Raw genomic sequence first — 14,379 nt, forward strand, 5'->3', positions numbered from 1 at the left:
TTTTTGGAATGGCCAAGGATTCAGTCAATTTTGAGAATTGACATGTCATTTCTTTGATTTCTTCCATCATTTGGCGATTTATTTTTGTTTGTTCCTCTATGAATGCAAGAAGGGTATTCTTGAGAGAATTTCGTTGTGGATGAGCATTGTATTGAGGTGCAGAATACGTCTTTGATGGTTGAACTTGTTGCTCATTTCTCCGTTGGCCTCCAGACAATTGAGCTTGGTTGGAATCTCTCTAACTGAAATTTGGGTGGTTTCTCCAACCAGGGTTGTATGTATGGGAGAATGGCTTGTTATACACCCTTAATGCATTGCATTTCTCGTCAGAAACCCTCGTCATTTCATTAAAAGCTAAGAAATCCTTAGCTAAATGGTCCGCCCCTCCACAAACAAAGCAAGGTTCTTGTGGTTCCGCTTGAGCAATCATGGCGGTTTTTGGCCATTTTTCGTCATTAAGACCTCAAACTATATTTTCAAAGCTTCGAGTTGGGCCTTAACACTATCCTCTTCTCGAAGTTGATAGATCCCAGATGGTTTATGTTAGCTGGTGTTATTAGTAGCACTTGGATCGGTCCAAGTGTGAGATTTTTTCGTGGTTTCTTCGAGATATTCAAGAGCATCGTCTGGCTCTTTTTCGATGAATTCACCATTGCATAACATTTCTACAAATTGACGCTCACGACTTGTGAGGCCTTCATAGAAGTAACTGACCAAATGCCAGTTCTCATAGCCATGGTACGGGCACTGATTCAACAGATCCTTGAATCTTTCCCAGACTTGATGGAACGTTTCATTGTCCTTTTAGGAAAATGTGGAAATCTATCATTTTAGACTGTTGTTCTTATGGCTAAGGAAGTGTTTCAGAAAGAAAGATTTGGTCATTTCCTCCCTTGTTCCAATAGACCTAGGTCTCAAAGAGTATAAGCAACATTTGGCTTTGTCCTTCAAGGAGAAAGGGAAGAACTTTAGTCGCACATAATCGACATTTTCAGTTTGGTTATGGAACGTAGCTACTACCTCCTCAAATTACCTAATATGCACGCATGGGCTTTTGTTTTCCATTCCAAGAAATGTGGGCAAGAGTTGAATCATGTCAGGTTTAAAGTCTAATGAGGGCATAGTAGGAGGGAATATAATGCATGAAAGCGTGGAAGTGCGAGTAGGATGGAGGTAGTAATTAAAAGTTCTTGGTTGGATTTCATCATTACAAGCCATTACGAATGGATTATTATCAACTAAAGTTTGTGGAGAAGCAGGAATGGTGGAAGGAGTGGTGGATGAATTGGAAGAAGTTTCACTAGAAGTTTCGTGATGATTCATCCACTCTCGGAAATCATGATTAAATTTATTTTATGTTTTTTTGTTAAATGTGTTCCCAAGTAGATTTGGAGGTTTTGGGGTGATCTCCAACGCCTTACTAGAACTCCCTGAGGTTACTGAGTAAGTATGGTGGATCACAAGTTAAATCTTTTTGACCAAACAACCTTTAAGAAGAGTAAATTTGCTTATTTTGACAGAACAAGCTTGGTTTTCTTATAGTAATAAGTTCAAAAATGTAATATTGTAAAGGTATATGCTCGAAATGTTCTCAGGCCGATTGGGAAGGTTATCAAGGTACTGCTTTAGACCCACACTTTCCTAGACAGAACTCCTCGAGGCTCCTGGGTAAGTGTGTGTGTGGGGGGGGGGGGGGGGGTAACGCTATCACAAACCTTATTTAACAACCAATCTTTCTAGACCTAACAATATCAGTTTTTTCCATTTGTAATATTACACAATTGTTCTCAATACTAAGCGTTTTATGATTGAAATTTTATGAACAATTTTATGCTCTTTATTTGAAGAAGGAAGACTAAGGCAAAAGGAATGAAAGATATAAACCAAGAAACCTAAAACAATAAAATAGTCAACACAAAAATAAAGAAAAGAGAATTGAATTGAAGATAAAATAATAAGCTTAATATTTTTTTTTTACAAATATTTATTAAAAAGAAATTAAAAAAAATAAAGAGAAATGAAATTAGAGTTAACTAAAAAGAAAAAATATAAATATAATTTTTTTATAAAAAAAAATTTTGTAACCAAAAAGAAAGAAAAAATAAATAAATATATATCTGATTTTTTGTCTTTTTCTTTTAACAATATTCAAATTAACTAAAAATTAGCAAATAAAAAGAATACAACACACAAATGAAAGAACACTATACTAACACAATATTCATACAAACAAAAATACAAATAAAGTTACTAACATCTTGGTAAAAATCCTACTAAAACTCTTGAAAAGCTACCTCCCCGACAACGACGCCAAAATTTGTTTGACGCCCAAAATGTGACAACCACTTAGCGGTAGTTTTAGTAAAAGTCGGGTAGTCAATCCACAAGGGGTAACCTAAAGCCAAAAGATTAGTAGAAAAATAACACAAAAAGTTAGTAACATGAAATAAATAGAAATATAAATGGAAATAGATTTGAGAAGTTTTTGTTGTCTTTTTGGTGAAATGATAAAATGAGACAAGTGAAATAAAAATAAGATGTAATCAAGAGTTGAAAAGTAGAAAGGTTTCAAGAATCATACATATGCTTGTTTACTTACTTAGTTACTTGATTTACAAAACTACACAAGTAAATAGTTCACATCCCAACATTTACTTGGAAATCTAACATTAAAGTCCATATTATTTTTTAACAAAAGTCCATTTGAGTTATAAAGTTTTTTACTTTAGGAGCACAATGTTAATCTTATGAAAAATCTAAAAATGAAAAAAAATACCCAAGGGCAATAATGCAATAGAAGATTAGACATAAAATTATGTATCAATATTAATTTTACTAATTAGAAACACATAGAAAAAGCATGACTAATCCTATATAGTATTAGCAAAAGGAAATAAAGATAACAAAATAAAGATGAGATTAAAAGAAAATAAATAACTTAAATACATTATATTAAGAACATAGTAAATCAAAGTAGCAAAATAACATCACTAGCATATGGAATCATCCCTAACCTTCCAAGGATGATTAGACCATTATGTTCATCATTCTCACAAAATTCTAAGAAGGTATGAAAAGAAAGTGAATAGAAATTTTGTTATAGTTTTTTTACTTTTAAAATTACATACCAAATGTGAAAGAAGAGTCCATATTTATAGAAAAAGAAAATGACTAAAAATAAATTAAACTACAAATGAGGTTTACAAAATAAATCTGAAACATTAATAATAAAATATGATTTTGAAAAATCAAATCTTATTATTATTACTAACCTAGCTATTTTAGTGAATGGTCAACATGCTCCTTTTTCTAAATCAACACAAAATGTGAGCTTTAAAGCTCAAAATGGAAGGGTCCAAGGCCCAAAGTGCACACAAAATGGGCTTCTATGTGGTTGGTGGCTGTTGGTGGCATTGACCAACTTCTAGCCAATGGGAGCAAGCCACGTGGACAGCTAGGATGAAGGCAAGGGAAAGGCAGCAGGGGGTCAGGGCTAGGGCTCCAGACAGACATGTGCGGGTCACAGGCAGGCAGGGGTGCAGTTCAGGCGGGATGGGTGCGGGTCGCTGCTGGGCTGGGGAGGACGCGTGGCAGGTGTGGGTTGCGGCTAGTGGCGCGCTGGGTCCGCAAGAAGGTGGCGCACTGGGGAGGTGCGAGTTGGGCTTCTCCTAGGCTCATGATTGGGCCGCACAAATGGGCCTAGGGCTGCTGAAAAAAAAAGAGTTAACTTACAATCATATCATTTTTCAACTCTTTTTTTTTTTTTAATTTTCTTTTAATTAGGCTCAAATGCATTATAATTCATAGAAAATATTTGTAAATTAAATAAAAACTAATATTTTCCATTTGAACTTTAAGCTTGATAAAATGACATTTTTGAGCATTAATCAACATAGTAGCTAAGAGTTGATTTGATTGTGTTATTGTCCTTGTAAATTTTTCCTTGCTTTATTGTGTTGACTCTGTAATCAAATATTACTATTTGGATTTCCTCCAACTTCTTTTTTCATTTTGTATTGTCTTCTATTATGAAATCAGCTATTTCTTCAGCAAGATGAGTTATGTATGGCACATTGATGCCCTCATTTGTTGTGCTTGACAAACCTTCTTCAAGTAACATTTGTTCATTGATGGAAGCTTGGTTTGCTTGCATTAATAGTGTTCCCACTTCCATTTCTTCTGTTGTAGCTTTCTGATTTGCTAGTAGAAGAAGGTATTTTTGTTGGTATTAAATGAACAAATTAAAGGTGCGCAGCGGAATATATGGATCAATTTTAATAAATATTAATACCAGTTAGGATCATATACATATATAAACACTAAATCACATACAAAACAGATCAGGGATTACCTATTGTAGCCTATCAAGTGTCCTTGAATCATTTTGTATAAAATCAACGATCTTCCTATCCAGTAATCTGAAAGCTCACACCTTGATCTTCCAGACCAATCCTCAAACACACAAGGACGTGTGTGGGCACGTAGAATTCAAAATGTTGATTTATGTGACTCTCTAGATGTACTCAACACATGAAATCTAGAGAGGCTTGACTGAGAGAAGAGGTTTAGAATAATTTTCAGGTTTAGAGAAAACTATCACTTTTTTTTTAGAGAGAGTATATTTTCAATCTCATAATAATAATGAAAGCTACTTCTAAAAGTCACGTACTATCAGACTTATATAAAAATATTTAATCTAATTAAATAATCTTTATTTTATTAAAAATAAAATTCAAATTAAAACTGATCTGATATTTATATCGTTGATGTCATTTTTCGTCAACTTAAATCTGAAGAGCACTAAACAAAGATTTTGAGAAATAAGGAAAGAACAATAGGATTTTTACATGGTTTAGCAGTTAAAATATGCCTAGTCCTTGAGTCAATATTATTGATTCGTGATACTCTCTCAAAGATTTTTCAAATCAATTCAACAAAGTATTCTCGGTACAATATTGTGCGTGTCTACAAATGAAATTCCCCAGGCTATTTATAGACCTGGTTGATAGAATATCTTCCTCTTATTTCGGGAAGTTACAATCAATTATTCAAATTTGAAATGAATACGAATAAATGCATTAATTACATAGTATCCCATGATAATTGGGATTTAATATCAAAGAACAATAGATCCCTAAGGAATATGGATATCCTAACAGTTGCCATGTGCAAAATGCATTGTTGACCTCGAATGCAAAGTTTATGCACCTTTCAAGATCGACCAACACTTCGAGCTCGTTATTCTAGTCAGCCTCCTCCTGAGCCAGTGATTTTATCAAACTCAATCTTTGGAAGCCAACATCTTCGAGCTTGCAACTAAGGCTCGAATAACACCCATATGCATTAGAGAAGATTAGTTCTTTCGAGCTTGATGCCTAAGCTCGAACCTTTTAAACTTATGCTCGATCACCAATAAGAACAAGTCAGGAATCATGCAAATCTGTACAAGTGTCCAGCCACTGTTTGTCATTTTGAAGCTTACGCTTTACGAGCTTACATTTCAAGACTCATTTATGACTGTTTTGAAATTTGAGTGTAACATTTTGCCCCCTCAAAAGTGTTGGTTCGAATCCTGTGAGAAGGAAACTTTTAAACTCCACTTTTCGAAAAACGTGCCACCTACCACACTCGAGTGTGGACATGAGTCACTTGGGGATAGCACACCAGGAGTACTCAAGTACTCCCTATTCCTGCACATGTCCTTTCCTAGGACCTTTTTGCCGACAGTATTTATAATTAAATGTGACCCTTCGGGTCCTCTTTTAACCCAAATCAAGGGCCCTGATCACTTCAACCCTTGACATCCCCACAGGGGTATATATATATATGTGCCTTCTTCGTCTTCAACACTTATTATTTTCATCCCCCAAAAAGCACGGACCAGAGAGAAAAAAAGAAAAACTGAGGTTTTACTTGTATGTTCCCTAAGCCAAAGAAGCAAAACCATTCCATTACATTTTACTCCGTGAAACCATTCTTGCTTCCACTACTCCAGTCGACGATCTCATCATACCCTCGATCCAATTCATGTAAGTTTCTGATCCTTATTCACATATTTTTCTTTTTGCGTCTGTTTCATCTGTTTATGAGAATAGTTCTCTAGTTTCTGCCATATTTTTAAAGCTTTTCTTTGCACTATGCAAGCTTTCTGATTTGAATAACTTTGGCATGCTTAGAATAACAATTTAGAATGAATTTTTTTTGGTAGGTATGTGAAAAAATGGAGTTTGTCTGGTAAGGGGGGTTTTTTTGGGTCATAGGTATCATGGGACTTAAGAGATAGGGTTTTGGATTAGGATTTTTAAGGCACGAATCCCAAAATTATAGCCTTTTCGGGTAACTGCCAACTTTTTCCCTAGAAATTTGGGATTATCTTGTTTTAAATTGATATTATCCATCCCACTCTCGCGTGGGTGCACTCTCGATGCCTGAACTTTACAATAGTTCGGGAAAGACATCTGAGTCAATCTTGCCCTTTCGAGCCTTCAGTCTCAATTGAGGCAATCTCGTTATCTCGAGCTTTCGAGCTCGAGTTATCAAAATTATAATCCCCTCTTATTATTTTATATATGATGTGCCCTCACCTTTTTCTTCCTTGTTAGAAGTCGCAGCACTCTGAGAATCGGTGGGGGCCCAAGTTTGCTATCCCTTACCACCCATCAACTCCCAGTTCTGAATCGCCTTTCACTCGAAACCAGCGATTGATCCGCGAGCACAAAAAGTAGTGTGAGCAAGAAGACATGCGAGACTATTTTCAATGTCAGATCAACGAGGTCGAAGAGAGAAAAAGGAAGAGACTCATAGTGGCATTTTATCCTGACTAAGACCCCGAGATCAGGCCTATCCCTTTAGATCCCAAACTTAAAGTCACTTTTGCCTTTCGACCTGGTGAGCTTTCATTCACTCTAATGGAGGATACTTCAACATGTCCAACCACCTCCCAGGCTCTCGCAGTCCCTACCTCGAAGGAGGAGTTTTTCGAGGCTGAGCATTACCGGAGTTTGGTTAATTCCACCAGTCATATCTCCGAGCTCCTGGCCTACCGTGACCTTAAGATTTCTAGCACACTGATGTGCCATCCTGCAACCTCCAATGAAAGGAGTTGCTATGCCCCAGAAGATGGCAATCCCGATCATAAAGTAAAGCTCGCCGCCTGGAGCTGCGAACATATGAGAGTTGTGGCCTTGTTGCCCCTAAAGAGCTACCTCAATTTTTTTTTAGATTATGCCAGCCTCGCCCCCTTCCAACTTTAGACCAACTCTTTCAGAGTCTTGTCAGCCCTAAGGTTGTTGTACCACGAAATGAGGTGGGGCAGGCCCTCAGCACAAAGAGATATTGTATCTCTTTTGCCTTAAAAGCAACCCTTCTCGAGCTCACGGAGGAGATGGGTTCTACTACCTGTCGAGCTACTCTAAGGAGAAGCGGTTATTCGAGGACATCCCAAATAATCCTCCAAATTTCAAGACGATATTCTTCTAGACGGATGGGCTTGCTCCTTCCCAATTCTAATCCTTCTAACACATTCGTAAGTAATTCAACACGTATTTTCTATTTTTCTTCGAACAATTAAGCTCAGAATATTTATTCCATTCTTGCTTGCAGCCAACTATCATCGGCCTACTCAAACAAAGGCCATGAAGGAACATAGGGCAGCAATTCTCCAGCTCCCTTATAGTCAAAGGTCCCTCGCCTATCTCCTCCATGAAGATAAGCTCTGAGCTTGTGGCCTCTTAGGTGAAGGCGAGTCCACGGATGATTCGAGGATTCAAAAGTACTAGAGGTGGGAAGATGTGCCAATCCCCACTTCCAAACTTCCCCCCAGGAGGAGGCCCTTATGCTCGCAATTCCTTATGGTCGAAGGTCCCTCACCTATCTCCTGCATGAATGAATAGTCTCGGGCAATGAAGCCCACGACAAGGCCTCAACGAGCTCGGTGGATGGAGGTAAAGTAGTGCAGATCACTCCATGTGGTATTCATTATTACTTAAGCATGAGCCTGACGTGATGATCTTGTTCGAGGATCCTATGGATAACTTCTTAGCATGGTTAAGGGTTGACCTTAGAGTCCTAGGTTCGATAGTTGGCTAGAAAAATACCAGGCCATGTATAGTTTAAATGAGGTCCGGGATGGGGTAGTTGTACAGTATGAGACCAACGTATATAGGGACCTTTCGAGACTATCCCCCACTTATAGAGAGGGGACTCCCCTATAGTCATCAGAAGATAGGGGAATTGTAACGACCCCAAATTCAGTATTAAGGCTTGGGGCCTGGGATAGTGTGCCTGGAGGGCATAAATGAATTCTGTGTGTGTCTTTAATGAGTTTTATGCATGATTATGATTTAATGCACGTTATATGATTAGGTGATTAATTGTGATGCATGACTACGTGAATTAGTATGCATGTAGACCTAATTGAGCATATTTGTAATTTGGCCATGTTGGGCATGACTATGTTGATACCTGTGATCTATGACTCGAGACAATCCTAGAATGAGCGGGTTAGCGGAAAGTCAAAGCGGGAACCTGTGCCAGGCTTGAGTTAAGCCTGGGGAGTTTAATTGAGAATCTGGGAATATATTTGATGATTAATCCGGTATTGGGTAGCGAGCGGGAATTATTAGGAACACTTGAGGAATTAGTGGGAATTTGGGTAATATGACTAAAATGCCCTTTATGGACATAAAGGTTTAGAATTAGTAAGGGAGGGCATTTTGGTCATTAGGCTTGTAAGAGAGAAAATAAATAAGGTCTTTATACTTAGTGGATTTTTAGAGAAAAGGATAGGCTGAAAGAGAGAAAGAAGGAAGAGAAGGAAGAGAGGGAAAACTGAAGGGTTTGGCTTTGAGGATTCGGTTTGTGGCTCTCCCAACCATTTCACTTGATTTTTCTTGAGGTTAAGCTCAGTGGGAAGCTAGGGTTAGCTGAGCATCAAGGATCCTAAGCTAGGCTTGAGGATTGGCAAGAGATTAGCAAGATCAAATCAGAGATTTGAGGTAAGTTCTTGAGATTTTCGGTTTTAGGGTTTTGCTGGTTTTGAGCTGTGTTTTGAGCTAAATGAATGGGGTTTTTGGGGAAAACAGGACAAGGTTGTGAAGGTGCAAGCCAAGGAGGCCTAGGGTTCGGGGCTCGATTCCGCCACTTTGTTTTGGGGATCTAGGACTTCCCGGGGGCTCGGGATTAGTCCCGAGGCTAGGTTTTAGACTTGAGGATTGGTGATGACTTTGACTTGTGGATTTTGCTTAGGTAAGCGCTAGGGCTCGGGTAAGATCGTGCTCAAGGAGTCAGGTTGATCGAGGCTACTGAATCTAAAGGTAAGAAAACCGTAACACCCGAGATTAGGGCATGGGCCCACTGTGTGATTGTAGGGCATGGCCCCAGATTGTACTATGTGCAAATGTTTAACCTTAAATGAATCATGATGTGTGTGAATGATTATTTCGAATGTGCTATATGTGTGATTATGATGAAATGAACGGCAAGGGCCGAGTGCGGCGTAGGCCGGGGCGGCCGTGGGGCCGAAAGTAACACACAACACATGGGATGCTTATATTCAGGGTGGGACCCAAGGGATACATGAGTTATCCTCGTGGTGAAAACCGAAACCCCAGGCTTTGGTAAGGCCTCGGGGGTGGCTTGGCCGTACTTGTTAATTATGATGGTTTTCCTATGTATCAGTGAATTATGCCAGCTATTTGATTTGCATATGTTATGTACTGTTTGGGTTTTCTTGCTGGGCTTCGGCTCACGGGTGCTCCGTGTGGCAGGTAAAAGCAAGGAGTCAGTCAACCGGCCATGAGTATGGAGAGCGTGGGGCGGCGCGTACATGTTCGGCCTGCCCGACTGCTTTGGTTGGGGGCATTTTGTATATGGCTGTATTTAACCATTCTTTTGATAGCTGATCAAGTGTAAATCTATTTTTGAGTTGTAAACATTTTGTAAACCTTATTTTGGGATCCCAGATGTTTTACATTTAACGTTTTCAATGAAGTTGACCATTTTAAAAGAATACAGCCTTAAACTCTGGTTTAATTACACTTTTGGTTTTAGAAACCACTTTGAGTCAATTAAATGCACAATTTCTGTTTTAAACTCACTTTGTAACGGCTCTAAGGTGGTAGGGCGTTACAGGAATTTCTTGGTCCCCAAGCTCAAGCTTGGCCGAAAGTACCAGTTAGGTCTCTTTTATCTTTGAGTCTTGTTTCTTATAATAACCTTTTTTTTCAATTGCTTACTCACAATCTTTTGTTTTTTAGGTGACATGGACTCGGACCTGGAAAATGTCCTTAACAAGTCTATGGCCTCGAGGGTGAACAAACACCAAAGAGTGTCCCAGAAGGGAGGCCGTCCCTCCAAACTATCCAAGAAGACTGAGGCAGTCCCCCCCAGCCCAGGTGCCATTAGACCCAAGTCATGCCGCTGAGCCCGCAACGCCTTCTGAGGTCGGGCCAAGTCATGCCATTGAGCCCACAACACTTTCCGAGGTCGTGCCTCCCCTGTAGCCCAAGCGAGATGAGTCCAAAATCCCATACTAGACCACTTCCTATCGATCTCGACTTATGTGCCCAAGTTTGTGGTCAACAGTGCCGTTGGAACCCCTGGAGTCAATCTCAGTTCTGATGCTTTGACCCAAGTGGGTCAAAGTTTCGGCAACCTCGAGGCCCCTCAGTGGGAATTCCTAACCTCCTACTGAGATGCCAACACTCTTTTTGACAAGAGCGGCAAGCTGTTCTCCTCGGTTAGTCATTTTTCCTAGCCCCCTTCCTTTGCGCTAACTCTGATTTGTACTTTGATGACCTTTTTATTTATTTTTATGTGTAGGCTTTCATATCCTTTGTTCAGCACAATTTCTTGCTGAATAGCGAGGTTACGACGAGCAATGCGCTTGCGCAGAAGGCCCGAGATGCTCAGCTGAGGCTCGAGGACGACCTCAAGGAAGCCCAACTAGAAATTGCAGCTAGGGATGCATAGATCAAAAGGATTCCTGAGCTTGAGTCGAGGCAGGAAGCAACCTTGAAAGAGGCCCAAAGGATTCCCGAACTTGAATCAAAGCTGGAAGCGACCTTGAAGGAAGTCGAGGACAGGGACTCCGAGATCAAGCAGATTCGGGGACTCAATGCCAAGCTGGAAGAGGAGAAGAAGATGACCTTCAAAGTTATTGAGGGTAAGAAGGCTTGTCTTCTCAAGTAGTTTAAGAGAAAAAAGGATCACGCCGTAGACATGGTGATGTATCGAATTTGGGCCAACAACCCTGACCTCGACACCAACTTTCTTGCCAGTCTGGAGACCGAATTCATTGCTAAATGGCAGGCTCATCTTGAGGAAGAATAGGCCAGGCTTGAAGCTGAGGAGACGGCAGAGGTTTCCAGGACTACAGTTGAAGAAGCATCTAACCCCTGAAGTCAAAATTATGGGTTGCAACCCATTATAACTTTTGTGATTATATTTTTGTGCCCTTGGGTCAAAGACAATTTATAGCTCGATTCTGAGCTATTTTATATCTTATGATTTTATATCTTAATAGTATTTTTTATGCTTTCAACTTTTTGGCTTGAAAGCCCTTTTTGCACATTGACTACCTTTATATTTTGGTTTTGCCTTAATACTATGCATCATATTTCAAGCATGTTACTAAAGACTTGCTTTTATACTTATTTATTTGTATAAATATATGTTGGGTTTAAGCTCGAATTTCAATACATTCATGCATAGTTTATTCGAAATATCCATTTTCGACTTCGTTGTTGTCAAGGTCGAACTTTACTTTTACCATGTATTTGAAAAATACCCAACGGGTATGTAATCTTGTTAGTCTAGTTATATTCTGCTTTTCCAGTTAATTTTCCTCATCCTCGAGTATGGCCTCGAGGTTGCGAGGTCGACACTTTTTGCAAAAATTTCCAACCCTAGTTTCGACTTGTAGATTATAGTTGGTTTATCAAGAATTCCAACTTTTGACTATCGATTAGGTATTGCTGGTTTGTTCCAGACTTGTTTTGTTCGCGTGTTTGGTTCCATACACTTATTGTTGTCTTCATGTCAGGTTAATAATCCAAACATTTCTATTAGAGTTACTTTTTATTTATGTTATATTTTTTCGAGCCTATGGTATGATTATATACCACTTATGCCCTCTCAATATCCTATGATTGCGATCTTAGGTTATTGAATTTCGAGGGTTTGCAAAAAAGTATAATAATAAAAATACAACGTTTGAATGAATTCAGTACTTTATTGATGAAAAGCAAAAAATCAAATACATGTTTGGTTAAAACGAATAAACATCATTCCTACATTACTGATAATAAGGTCGTAGATGTTAACCATTCCAAGCTCGTGGAACCAGTCCTCCATTCAGTCTCACCATCTTATAAACTCCAGGTTAAATAATGGACTCGATCTGGTAGGGTCTCTCCCAATTAGGCCCAAGCACCCCAGCAGATGGGTCTCGGGTGGCCAAAAACACAAGTCTTAACACCAAGTCTCCCAATCCAAATTTCCTATCTCGGACCTTTTTGTTAAAATATCTCGTTACCCTATGCTAGTATGTAGCATTTTTCAACTAGCCTTCATCTCGTCTTTCTTCGATGAGGTCCAAACTTTCTTCGAGTTGGGATTGGTTCGAGGTTTGGTCATATGCGTCACGCCTTATGGTTGGGATTTTGACCTCGATGGGAAACATGGCCTTGAACCCATAAGCCAGGGAGAAAAGGGGTATGCCCCGTCAAGGTTCATGTCATTGTTCTATATGCCCACAAGACTTGAGGTAGCTCCTCTAGTCATCTCCCCTTTGCTTCTTCCAGTCTTTTCTTCATTGAACTTTTTAAAGTTTTGTTAACTACTTCGACCTGGCCATTTTCTTGGGAATGGGCCACAGAGGAGAAACTTTTTATTATCCCATTCTTTTCGCAAAAGTGTGTAAAAAAATCACTGTCGAACTGGGTCCCATTATCCGATGCAATCTTCCTAGGGATCCCGTATCTACAGATGATGTTTTTCACTACGAAATCTAGGACTTTCTTCGAGGTGATGGTTGCTAAGGGTTGGGCTTCAGTCCATTTTGTGAAATAGTCGACAATGACTACATCATATCTTACTCCACTTTTTCCAGTTGGCAAGGAGCCTATGAGGTCGATTCCCCATATCATGAACGACCATGGGGAGCTCATCAAGGTAAGCTTGGTGGGTGGAGCTTACGGTATCGAAGCGAACCATTGGCATTTATCACAGTGTCTGACATACTTGAATGATTCTGCCTTGACTGTTGGCCAGAATTATCCTTGCCTAATCACCTTTTTTGACAAGCTATGCCTCCCGGTGTGGTCTCCGCAAAATCCTTCATGGATTTCTTCCAAAATATTTTTTTCCTCGGGAGGAGTTACACACCTAAGTAATGGCATAGAGTATCCCCTTTTGTACAATTTTCCTTCCAAAATGGTATATCTTGGTATTTTGTACATAAGTTTTCTAGCCTCGTTCCAGCCTGCTGGGAGACTTCCAGTTTTGAGGTAGTCAACTATCGGGGTCATCCATGTGGATTGCGAGTCAATCATGTTTACATCCTCTTCCTCAGGCTTGGTTATGCTCAAGGTAGGTAGGAATTCTACTGGGAGACGTTGAGTGTGTTAGCTTCATTGGTTGTGGCGAGCCTGGCCAATGCATCTGCATTCGAATTTTGTTCTCGGGGAACTTGTTCTATGGCGTAGAACTTGAACCCCCCAAATGCTTCTTTAACTTTCTCCAAGAAAGCCACCATTTTTATGCCACGAGCCTAATATTCACCCAGGACTTTGTTAACAACCAATTGTGAGTCGCTATAGCAATGAATGGCTTTTATTCTGAGCTCAATGGCTATCCGAAGACCCGCTAACAACGCCTCATATTCAACCTCGTTGTTCGATGCCTCATATTCAACCTCGTTATTCGATGCCTCAAAGCCAAACCTCAGAGCTGAGTGGAAGCAATTTCCCACTTGGGTTATTAGAATGATCCCTGCCCCCGATCCATTTTCATTGGAGGACCCATCAGCGTAAAGTCTCCATAGCTCACAGGCTGGGGTTACGACTTCCTCGTTGGAGATCCCTGTGCATTCGATAATGAAATCTTCCAAAGCCCATCCTTTGATTGTTGTTCTAAGATGATAGGTAATCTCGAACTGTCTGAGCTCGATAGCCCATTTCTACAATCTTTCGAATGCTTCAGGCTTGGATAATACTTGAATCAACGGCCGATCAGTTAACACATGAATAAGATGTGCTTGGAAATAGGGTCGAAGCTTTTGAGATGCGTGCATTAGGCTCAAAGCCAGTTTCTCCATTGATGGGTATCTCAATTCTTCCCCCAGTAACCTCTTGCTAACATAGTATACAGACTTTTGTA

At 39.7% G+C, this 14,379-nt stretch overlaps 1 non-coding gene across 1 annotated transcript; it reads left to right on the top strand.

Annotated features, from left to right (window-relative positions):
• The first annotated feature begins 730 nt into the window (after positions 1 to 730).
• LOC133803001 (small nucleolar RNA R71) lies at positions 731 to 837 on the top strand. Its single transcript, XR_009877738.1, has one exon. It is a non-coding gene; the product is annotated as a small nucleolar RNA R71 (small nucleolar RNA).
• Positions 838 to 14,379: the final 13,542 nt, after the last annotated feature.

Source organism: Humulus lupulus, chromosome 9, assembly GCF_963169125.1.
Source record: "Humulus lupulus chromosome 9, drHumLupu1.1, whole genome shotgun sequence".
In the NCBI taxonomy this organism is placed as follows: Eukaryota; Viridiplantae; Streptophyta; class Magnoliopsida; order Rosales; family Cannabaceae; genus Humulus; species Humulus lupulus.